This window comes from Anopheles stephensi, chromosome 3, assembly GCF_013141755.1.
Source record: "Anopheles stephensi strain Indian chromosome 3, UCI_ANSTEP_V1.0, whole genome shotgun sequence".
NCBI classification, from domain to species: Eukaryota; Metazoa; Arthropoda; class Insecta; order Diptera; family Culicidae; genus Anopheles; species Anopheles stephensi.
The window spans coordinates 15031130-15043134 of NC_050203.1; the positions used below are offsets into that span (position 1 = coordinate 15031130).

General features: G+C 43.8%; 1 protein-coding gene across 1 annotated transcript in view; it reads right to left on the bottom strand.

The window, feature by feature from the left end:
- The window catches only part of LOC118514421 (mucin-19), an 84461-nt gene extending 72720 nt beyond the window's left edge, over positions 1–11741 (bottom strand). Inside the window, exons 1-2 of the mRNA XM_036061320.1 lie at positions 11635–11741; positions 9359–9593 (exon numbers count right to left, since the gene is read on the bottom strand). The gene's annotated coding sequence lies outside the window, so the exon portion shown is untranslated. The remainder of the gene's footprint in view (positions 1–9358; positions 9594–11634) is intronic.
- Positions 11742–12005: the final 264 nt, after the last annotated feature.

Genomic DNA, 12005 nt, shown 5'->3' on the forward strand with positions numbered 1-12005 from the left:
GGGGGAGCAGTCAGATGCCTATCCGAATTGTAAGCAGTACACGGTAGAGCTTTTACGGGAAGCACTATTTGTTTGGTGGGGAAGGATTCGCTTTTGATGAAATGCGGTGAGACGTTGCTCTATTTAAAAATTGCTTTACCGGGTTGTAATCTGATCAATTGAACTCTTTAATGTCAAACGGCTCGTCGGGAAAGTGGGAAATATATTTTTAAATATTTGGAGATGATATTGCGCGAGAATTCTCTCTGTTATGATTTTTATTTTTGTTGTAATTACTTTTTATTTCAGTTTATGTTTAACGGTTTTTTGTGAAAGCTTATTTTTGTATGATTGTGAAATTATTTTTGATGTCTCATTTAATTATTTGTTATTTGTTATTGTTATTTATTATTATTTACAATATACATAAATTGTTTATGTTTTCCTTTTTAGTAATTCTTTTTATTACTTTTTTACCAACTTTTTTATATTCTTTGATTTACCTAATCAATTTATTATCTTTTTTAATATTTTTTGTTATTTTGATATTAATTTTTGATTTCTTATTTATTTATATGTTTTTTTAATGTTTTCATGATTTTTTTCATTTATTTATACGTTCATCTAATTATTTGTTTCGGTTTTTACTGTATTTATTTATTTTTTATTTGTTTACATTTTTTTTACGTATCCTTTTATTTTTATTATTTTATTTTGATTTTGTAGATGTTTAAAGAAAGTTGGCTTATTATTTATTATTATTCGTTTATTATTATCTTGTTCACAGAGCTTTTGTTTGACCTAGTTTATATGATACTTAAGAGAAAAATATAAGCATTATATGTATTAGGTACTTGCAACTCTCTAAATGACGTGCATTTACTTTTTATTCTGTCTAGAATGGTCCGGCCTTTGCGGCATTTCTGTTGGCACTTTTAATGAATTCGCATGATCAAAAGAATAGCTCACGCAATCACGCAGAGATGGCAGTAAAACCGGTGGTGTCTAACGATATTGCTAACTAGAGGGCTTTGAATTTAGGTTCATTACGGTGGCAAATGAATTCATCCGTCAGAGTGAACCACCCGTGGAAGCATAATTGAACAAATTGTGTGCACGTGCATGAAAGTGGCATGCAACCTAATGACCAGTCGGTGGAAGATAACATATTTTTCCAATCACCATGTTTTGGTTTTTCTTTTCCTGCTTGGGCGGAAAAATAAATATAATTTAAATTGATTGTTTTACTATGAGATAAGTAGCATGAAGTTTTAAATACGGCGTTAATTGAACCTATGTGGTGAAATAGGTTGATAAATGTCGGATTTCTGGATATGTAATAAAATTATGATGAAATTTTTAGAACCATTTTACTCTCATCGGTTGCAATAAAGAACATCTGGGCCAACTCAACTGTTGCTTCGTGGTTCCGTCTTTGGCAGAACGCTTCCAAGAGATAATTCTTCCCATTTTCCCAACATTTTACATCTTCCTTTTGCTAAAGCTCAGCTATTGCTAGTGAACTACTGCTGCTGCTGCTGCTCTACTGGTGCTTGCCGGGAGAGCTTTCCGGGGCGCACATCTAGCGGTTGTTGCTTCTTCCGGTTGGCGTAATTATTATTTTGCGGGAAAAACCCACCGATACCGGGGTGTGATTTCCTTTCCCGATTAGGCCGGTTCAGCAGGCACGGGCAGCATGTTGAGAGCCAACCAAACACAACACAACACACACACACACAAACCGGTAAATCAATTCGCCAAAAACCAAATAAACACCAAACGATGATGAAGTAATTGGATCCGGTCGGGGGCCGTTTTGTGTGAGGCGCAGCAACCAAACATGTTTTGCTGCTCTAGCTCTAGCAGCAGCAGCGCGATCGTGTGAAGTGGTGTTGTTGTTTGGCGCGTTCGAGCTTTTCTTTCGAGTGTTTTCTTCGGTGAACTTTTTCTTCATCCAGCGGGCCGTCGCTCAAACGATTGGGTGGAATTAAATGGGCTCGTGCCCGCGCGACCGGATACCCTGAGCCGGAATGCCCGTGGGCACCACTGTCCACCGGTAATAAGTCTTTTCTCTCGGCAGCTGGGAAAATGAATGCTTAATGAGCTGGCAAACGGTGGCGACCGGGGAGACGTTTCGGTGGGCCAGATTTTTCCAGTGCGTACCCGGGTGTGGGTGTCACAAACAATCTAAAATGCAAATTAACTCACCTCGCACTTTTTGCTGGAGCGCTGTGGGAATAGCGAAGACTAGAGTTACTTCTGGTGTTTTTTTTCGGTCCGGAGCCTTTAGTTTTTTGGGCGCCCCGTTAGTGTGTGTCGCTACAAGTCGCTATAAAGGTGAGAGATTTTATCTTTTCTAAGGGCGACTGCGAAAGAAACGCAACGCAAGAAGCGCATTCGTTTATCAACAGCAGCATAAAGCTGGTAAGTAGCTTGAGGTTAATCATCCTTTCACCGGTTACTCGGTAAGATTGTGCGACGGTTCATCCTGCCAGTTTTTGGCGCTGTCATTAGGTTTTATGGCCCGTTTTCCTGACCGAACCCCGTCCCCGTTGCCGGGGGGTGCAGTTTTTGACAGTTGCGTTCAATATTTTTCGTTCTGCTTTCACCGAACAATGACAGAAATTATGTTTGGGGAAGTGCGTTGTGACTCGCACAGTGCGAACTCGGTAGCGATTTATTGACTATCGTTTTCCGGCGTGAGCGGGCAGGATTGACTGGTGGAAGTTAACAGTTGAAAGTAAAAGTTACCCTTTCTTATCTTTTTGTTGGAACAGGTTTTTGGACAAGAAGTCCCATGTACATGCGACTAGGCGTAAAGCTTAAGTTTGAACGGGTCTACAAAGAAAACACTTATATTATAGTAACGATCCTTATTGTGGCCCCTACTCCCAAGAATTGAAAAACGTTTTATAATTTAGTATTTGATGTTAAAAGCCATTTCTTTGACGTAATTCTGTTCTGGAGGATTACTCAAAACACCTAGAACTCACGTTAGGATCTTTGTACTTGAAAACAATTATTTATAGAAAGGAACTGCGTTGTAATAATGTGAAATGTTTACTCTCCTTATCTTTCACACGCCCTGTGCTCTCCCCTGTCTTACTGACTGACTACTTTTCTATAAAGCAAAGCCTAGATTTTCATTCTGATATGCACTGACGCAGGTGTTATCTCCAGTGACATCACCACCACAGTCACACAAAGCTACTTCGCAATTTACCGTAACTTTAACCACTCATTGTCTGTGTGTCCGGGGGTGACACTATGTGCTTTCCGCGTTGTAATTTGTTTATCTGCTTCCCTTTTAGCCCGAGAGACCGTGCAGAGAGTCGACACAAAAAAGCGAAACACTGATCTATGTCCACTTATCTTATCAGCCTCCCAAGTCCGAGTGTACGGCGCCTCGTGGAACCTCAACCTTATTGTCCACCGAAATGCGGAACTGCTCAGCCGCAACGGTGTTCTCACGCAACCGCAATCACCCAAAACTGTTCGCTGTACGGTCGTGTGTAGCGGTGCGTGGTGTGGCTCTTAATTAAAAGACACTTTACGGTTGAGCTACTTTTTCAGCAGGTGCCAATGGCAGTGTTCCGGCCCCCTCTGATGGTGGTGATGGTGGAAAACTAGCGGGTTTCATTTGCGTGGTCATGGTGTAAAACTTTCTTCGGGTGGGTTTTTTTGTGTTCCCGGAGAGACGTTCGAATCAACGGCCCAATAGAGATATTGGAAAATGGGGTTCCATCTCTTCTAATTTCTTCCACCTGAGTGGTGGACCCGTTCTGATCGAACGTGATCGTGAAGTGATCGGGACTTTTTTTGGCCCTGTTTGCCACACACTTTCTTTGGGCAGTTTGGACTAGCTTTTCTTCCATTCACTCAGCTTTGTGTGTACTTTCTATCGAACATTTGGCATTTTTTGAGTGGATCGCGTGGAAGCATGTTGGACTTTTATGCCACCATTGTTACCGTTTACCAGTCGATTGAAGGTGCTGAGTGGTGGTGGGGGCTCAAGAACCGTGGACCGTGAGTTGCTGCCGCTGAGGTACGCTTGAATGGCTTAATTTTCCTTCAACTTGTTCGGCCGTGCTGTATTCGCTGCATTACTTTAATTACACCAGCGCTACTTTAAAGTTTAACCGGGCGGGTTACCGAGCTTAGTTTAGCGCCAATGATTTATACCTCCTGCCTGGGGGGAGTAAAATTTCATTAACCTAGTTATGGGGAGGGAATTTTCGGGAGGGAAGCCGAATGCCATTATGCTTCCAAACCATTTTCGCACATACAAAAGAAGTTGCTGCGTTGCTGTTGTGTTGTCTGTGTCCTAAGGTGATCCACCAAAGCGTTGGTCAGCCGATGGATGTGGGAGTGGTTGGATTAGCCCGCGTCTAGTGCTATTACCTTTTTCACCCCTTTCCTTTCAGCAACAGGTCGTTAGGTGGTTTTATTTGGCTTGCCTCTATCCACCGTTGGATGAAAATATGGTGAGAATGATGGAAAACGCGTTGCATCAATCATCCGCCCGAGTGTGAACCGTGGAGGCGTACACCGATATGAATAGATCTGGTAAGCGACAATGCTTTAACGGCCCATTAATCTGGTTGTGATTAAATGTAAATTGGTGTTTGTTTGCTAATCGTAGCACGAGATGCATGTTGGCTGATAAGCAAATGGAAAGAAAAAATGGCAAAAATGTTGCTGCAACCGGCAGACAGTGGAAAATAAAAATTGCGCTGTGACTTTAATTAGCAGCGAGACAAATCGTTGTATTGTGATCGGATCACATGACGGAAGGTGTCACAAAGCGTATTAGCTGGTGTTAGGTACAATATTATGATTGCAGATAGTAAAACCCTGTTTCGAGTTAGAAAAAAAGAACCACAATGGAACAAAAAGTACTCCCCACTGATGGGAATTAAATTGAAACCAACAGCCACACGGTTGTGTGTCGGAGATTTTTGTGAAGTCGTGTTTCGGATGTGTTTCTAAAGGCCTGCCCCTAAAAGCCAGCTTTGGGTCAAGGGTGTTGCATCATTGGTTCGTATTTGGGAAGCGGCTTGACCAACGCGACGATCGGCTCACGACGTGCCTTGAATAAATGGTCAGAAATTGATTTTTTAAAGTATGTTCTCGCTAGGTCTTCGGACTTGGGTCATGGCACCAAAAGCTCGTGCCTCGAAATCATATTGTTCTCGATTGCAAATGGTTGACTGATAGGATCGTTGCCTTACGGTCATGTTACTAATACATTAAAGTACTAACACTAACGTTACTGAACAACGCCCTCTATCTGTCAAAATAACAAACACGATGATCAAAACATTCACAGAGCGTAAAATCAGAGGAGCAATTTACAATGCATAAGAGAGCACCTTTAAGTTTTCCCACCGATCACAATCAGCTTTGCCCATTTACATATCACAAACGCCAATATGCATTGTTTTCTCATTCATTTCACCGAGTTATGACAAGCCCCGGAATGACGGCTGGTCATAACTTCTTCCCTGTTGCTCAATTGCCCGGCTAATGTAGGTACGTAACTCCCAACCTGCTTCAGTCCATCCATGAACGACACTTTTTACCAATTTTCCCTATCGTTTTACTGTTTTCCCGACGTTTTTGGCATTGGTTTGGCATGCTGCCACTACAGCTGTGGTTTTTTCGCACTCGTCCCTTTTTCACTGCACTCCACGCCTCGAGTTCGTAGTTGCATGCCGATGTGCATGCTGCTAGGCAAGCACACCCATGAATCCATGCATAGCAATTCGGTGGAAATGGTTTGAAATGGTAATTCCACCCGGTTTTTAATCTCATTCTGATTTCTGCATGGATTGCATCGGAAATGAAAAGCAAAAAAAAAAAACGCCCCGCTCACAGAAGGTCACTGTAGCAGCAGCAGCATTTGGAATGTTCAAATCGCATGGCCAGTGGATCAGTGGATAGAATCACGAATCTATGCCACGTTTAGCTGCGAGGCTGCAACGGAGGTTGTTACACTATGTAACGATGTTAATTTTTACCGCACATTTTGAGCACGTATCTCACACACCGTCACGTGCCAGTTTTGCGGACAGCTAGCAATTGACAACTGGCAGTGCAGTGTGCAGTACAATGTTTCCTTGCGGAACATTGTTGTTGCCACCTATTATCGATGGGGCTGTGGCACTGGAGAGCAGCGAGGAGCATAAATAACTGCGGTTTTGTTGCGAGCGCAAAACCCATTTGGCTTACCGCGTTTTTGTATGATGTGAAGTTCGTGAATGAAGCCCATATTTCGACAGCGAGCTCTTAATTGTCAGCAATTTTCGGCTTGGTGTGGGCTGCCGCACAGGGGATTGGAGATACGATCAGAAGACATCAGGAGTCTTTTTTTTATGAAATGAATGATCAATTACAGAGATTGCATTAAACCTTTGCTACTTAGCCCTATCTGTTAGCGTTTTAATGAATCGATTTGAAAAAAATGACAGCTCATTCAAGACGTCTCTAAACAACTATTTAAATGAGCGCCATCTACCAGCAATTAACAGAAGTAAACGCAGATACGATTTGACTTTTGACGCTCTGTTGTTTGTTTACCAAATCTCACCCTCACACTAGGTAAAATATATATTAATTTTTAATCCCAAAAACCATAATCCTGTCGTAAGTGCAGGGCAGAATCTGTAACCTCAAACAATTCTCCTGAGTGCTTACTTTCATTCTCTAAGCCACGAACAATGTAGACAGTGTGATTGTGCTGACAGAAAAAACGAAAAGTGAAAGTATGTCAGTATGTGATAGATTTACCAAACGAGTAAACATGCGAGGGGCAGTACAACGTGCACAGTATAATGCGAAGACGAGCAAGAGCTTATTCCCAGGAAGTGCTCGCCAGCGCTGTTGTTGTGTGTGTGAGTATTTTTCCGGTTTCCGGCTAAATCGAATATGAATGTCCTGCATTCTCCCAAGTCCCAAAACAACTTAGCGCAGGAAGGGAAACCGTTACGAGATGCAAATGTTGCCTTGAGGGTAACCACAAACAAACGAATTGTCGGAACGTTTTCGGACTCCCGAACTTGGAGGGTGAATGGAGAATGGCAGCATCTACTAGTTTTTCGGTTGTTGCGTTTCTGTGAAGCAAGAAAGTAAGTTACTCGGCATCCGGACCATGATGCAGTTGATGGTGCATAATAACCAACGGACACTAACTGGATTTTCCTGCTAATAGTTTTAGGTCAAAAAACACCGTGGCTAGCAGCGTTTGCACGCGTCCCGATTCGGTAAAGGATGAAATTGGTGAACACTGAACCACAGGCGAGGAGAGTTTTTGAGTGGTTGACGTTTGAAGAGTGATATTCTTTCATCACCCCTTTTATCATCTACCAATAGCATCATGCTCCACTCAGCCAGTTTGTAACAACGGTTGGCGGCTGGTCTGCCTTGCCTTGCCGAAAGGACCCTTTCTTTCATCCCTCATAATCTCTTTTTGTCGTGTGTAAGAGGAGTGGCAGTCTCATCTTGAAAAGATTTTTACCATACGGAATCGGGGTTGGGCCAGGCTCCAAAAATCCGTCCGAAGGAAGTTGGGTTAATTTGAATTTGGCATTCCGTTGACAAGCCGAAAGCAAGTCGGCAGTGCCGTGGCTTTGCTTTTATCTTCTTCGTGAGTCTTTTTTTATTTGAAGAATGTCGTCATGGAGAGGGGCCATTTTTTCTACTCCACCATACCGGAAAAGACTTCCACGCATGGGAAGGTTGGGGTTCATTGGGACATCTTTTTTTTCGGTTCTTTTGGTTGAAAAGTAGAAGATAGGAGCCACCAAGAAAAAAAATCACACAAACGGAAGCAGCTAACAGCATTGCAACGGATTTGGGACCGAAATGGGACCCTGTCGATGGATGTCCGCTGGAAGGAAGGATAGCGAAATGCTTGAATTATGGTTCTACCCTCTTGCCCTCAGAGGTACACCATTGCAACTGGAGACTGCGGAGATCGTTTCGAAAGTCGACAGGATTATGGTTTCTAAATCGGCTGATTTTAAACCACCAGGCGATAAGCGACATGAAAGAATTGCTAGGTCTTGTTGATTCGCGGTAAGCGAGGATGCCTTTTTTTATGGCGGTGAGTATGTCCACTTGATTTATGGTGGTCGTTTGGTCTCCTGGTAATGGTCAGTGTAAGACGACAATTCGGAGTCATCGAACTGGGGCCAATGAGCGCGAGAGAGAGAGAAAAAAAAATAGTTGAAGCCCTTTTCAACTCCGGACGAACGTGATTGGATTGTATGTTAAGCTTGGAAAACGAAAGTAATTGTAGTACTGATTCATTGGATGCCTTCGAAAGGTTATTAAAATGTGTTGGGCACACAAGCGAATCAATTTAAAATAATGCCAACAAATATCTCCCAGACACCAGAAAACAAAAACTGAGAGTTTATGCGTTACTCAAGCATTAGACTGACAAGTACATTTAAGTTATGCTGTCAGTTTGTCTTGTGGATTTCTGACAGATGGCGCTTAGAACGACAACAGTAAATCGTTAGCAGACTAATAATTCAACACTGTCGCAACGTAACTCAAACCAATATCGTTTCTCATCTCAGTGCTTATTCATATCGGAATAGTTTCATAAATTCCTCCAAGCTGAGCATTCGCCCGGGAACCGTTCCTTAACAGGTCAACCTATTCCACTTCTTCCTTGTATGCAAGACTTTCCCCATTTTTGCAGGCGAGAAGAAATCAATCCCAACCATTGGCTGACCCACTACTGTCCAATGCATTGCATTCCGAACCGTCTTATCCGCAATGTCCTTTTTTGGTAGCTTGTTCCTTCTGCCAGCCAGCAAAATAAAATAAAATCTCATCCAGTGCGAAAACCGAAACCGGTCCCAAGAAGTTACTGTGATTCGGGTGGATGCAACAAGCCGCACCACCCGTATGGGGTCAATGGATACTTGGATATAAGGGCGAACGAAAGAAAGAAAAGAAAAACTCGAGCAAACTCTTCAGAAAGTGAGAAATATGGTGCCCTGCAGAAGGCAGACGATCAGCGCTGATGGCAGACACAAATCAGGATGACTCATCATGGGCGAAGCAACGTGAAGCAAGAGTAGCATTGGGAATCGGCTGGACCCTTCTGCAGACACTCGTTAATCCGTATCCATAAACTTTCATCGATGGGCATGTCTTGCTGGGAAGTTTTACGCAAGCCGCATTCGGTATCTCCCGGTGTACGTGCCGGTGAAGAGTGTGAAAGAATGCGTTCGCTTCACAGTGCGATGGGACGGAATGCAAATCGAAGCTGTTTGTAATGCACCGTGCCGTGCCGAGTGGGATCGATGTGACACGAGTAGTTAAGAAGGTGCTATTTGGGAGGTGGACGGTTTGTGGTACGTACCTTGCAGTGCTGCCGAGGTTGGTTCGTCCGACGATTGTGGTTTAGCTGCAGCTGCTTTCGGTAAAAGATCTAAAACACATTTCTTATGCTTAGGGAACTTGAAGGTGGCCTCGATAACACACTTTGATCAGCACTTGTCTGCCACTTGGGCTCCGATTTGAGAACTCTCTTTGTACAATACACACTCACATTTAAACTTTTTTAAGGATAAATTCACTCACTAAAACTTGATTTCCTGTTTAGAATTGAAGATTGGAAATTAGTTCACTGGCTCACGTTAATTAAATCGAACATCGAACATTTTTAAGCACTGGCACGATTCTCTTCCTCCGACGCCACAAAATGATCACCACCGGGGGGTGTACGGAGGCACAGATTCGGGTTGTGTTATTACACCGCTCTTTCATTACTTCAGCTGGTGAATATCCGATGTTACCCTGCATCTTCTTCTGCATTCTCTTCACGCACAACTATCACCTGGTTCTATCGTAATTCTGGCTTGTGGTACCGAGCTACGAAGAAACACCCTGCTTCTCTCTCTCTCTCGCACTCACGTATGCTTCTCATGCACACGTACATCTTGATGTAATTATTTCGATTCCGGAAGCTCATAATTGCCGTGCTCAGTGGTTGTACCGTGGTAAGGTATCCCAAGGATTTCGGGGGTGAGGTTCAGGGAGTTCTTTGTCTCTCTCTCTCGCTCTCTCTCTGCACGACCAAATTCGATAAGCTCACTGGGAAGTTGGAATATTGGGATACGGGGAGGGGGTAGTGGGCAATCAAAACTTCCTCCAAAGAAAGAAGGAACGCGGGATGGATTGGTTCTTGTGTCGAAACGGCACGAAGAAAGGGTGGTGGCCTACCAAGTGCTCCGCGCGCGTGTGTTTCGTTGGCAAGGGTGTTTTCATGCTTAATGAAGTTTGAAGAGTCTTTCGTTCTGCAGCTGCACGAACCCCGGCAGCGAGGATTGATTGGATGAGCGGAAAAAAAGGCAGGTATAATGAACTTAAAACTAGTTGGCAGAAGACGAATCTCGCCGAGCAACGTGCGGTGAAGGATTCGATTTGTTTGTTATTATTTTTCAAAATTTTGAACGTAGAAAGTCGCTCTCTGTTGGGAAGCTACACGTGCTTGCGTTTACTTTTTTTTCTGGGGTATAATAAAGAAATACCCCTCAGAGTGTGTGTCTTTAGTGGTGAAGTATGGATTATACCAACATTAAAACACCTGTGTCCTTGATGCGTGAGCGTGTCCGGCGTGTATGTCTCGAGTGTCGAACGCGGGTGAGTCAATGTGTAGAGACAAACAGATCTTATCGGACCTTCATAATAACCCGTTTCTAGAAACAACTCTTCAAAATGACACGTTAGCAAACAACCGTCACCAGCCGAGCTTTCCAAGTGGGTTTGGCACAATATACCACCAGGTGTTGGCGCATCTTCCAACCTTCATATGCTGTTGCGCTAGCCGACATTCTAGTTCCAAGAGACCGTTTAGACAGAATTCTTGGAGAGCACAACTATGTACGCTTATACTTCTTTTTATAATAAACTAAAAAGCTCAAGTAGAACGCCGTCTGCTTTCTCAAAATTCTGCTGAGCTCTATACGCCACTCCGACCAGCTGCCGACCCTAGCGATTGTTTATCGAACAGCTGGTTTGTTAATTAGAGTGTGAAACAACCCCCAGAGTCCCCAATATGTCCACTAGCATTTTATTCCGCCATTCATTTGTTTCCCCTTTTTTGTGTTACAGAATATGCAACACAGGGCGAAGGGGTGACATATTTTGCATCTCCCAACCCAATGTTGGTGGATGCAGCTTCCCTATTCTGCTGGTGTTACAGAATTAATGAGTTTAATTTATACGGTGCGTCGTTCCTGACACGGAGGCATGAGCTGCTGTTTTTCTTTATTATTAGCTCCGCGTGTGGTGCTTCAACCCGAAACCCAATTGCTCGTTTGCACTTGCTGGTATGGTATTCTATTTGTTACACTGAGCCGTCGTGCGGTATTTTTTCTCTCCTATGTTTTGCAACCCAAACGGATGCGGATGGGTTTTATTCTAATTTGCACGCGCGTGCTTACACGATTCGTCATCAGCGTCAAAGCGAGGGCAGAACAACAAATCGAATCGCAACATTCGCACATTAACGCACTCACACACACACCGGGGTGGTTTTATAATAGAGATAGCACATTCAACCGTGATTGTGGTATAGAAGAGCAGCGGATAAAAAATATATTAAAACCGCACGACCGCATCACGCGCACCCACCGCTGCCTCACTCGGTAGGCTTAAGTTTTGTCACATTTGCCTATCGGCACAAACACACTGTACGTGAACGCGCGGCGTACGTGGCTTGCGTAGTGCGCGACCGGTTGTAAACTGACGGCGCAGATGGAGCGCACACACCGCGGGCTGGCTGGCGCATGCAATTGATCAGCCCCCCCTTGGATGATGATGCTAAGCTATGCTGCGTGAAGTGGGAAGGAGCGAGAGAGCAATAAGACCGAGCGAGCGAGAGAGAGAGAGAGAGAGAGAGAGAGAGAGAGAGAGAGAGAGAGAGAGAGAAAGAGTGGCTCACAGGTTGATCGGTGTAAAAGAGCGAAGGGTGGCTTTGGGTGGCAGGAACGCACACCTAGCGG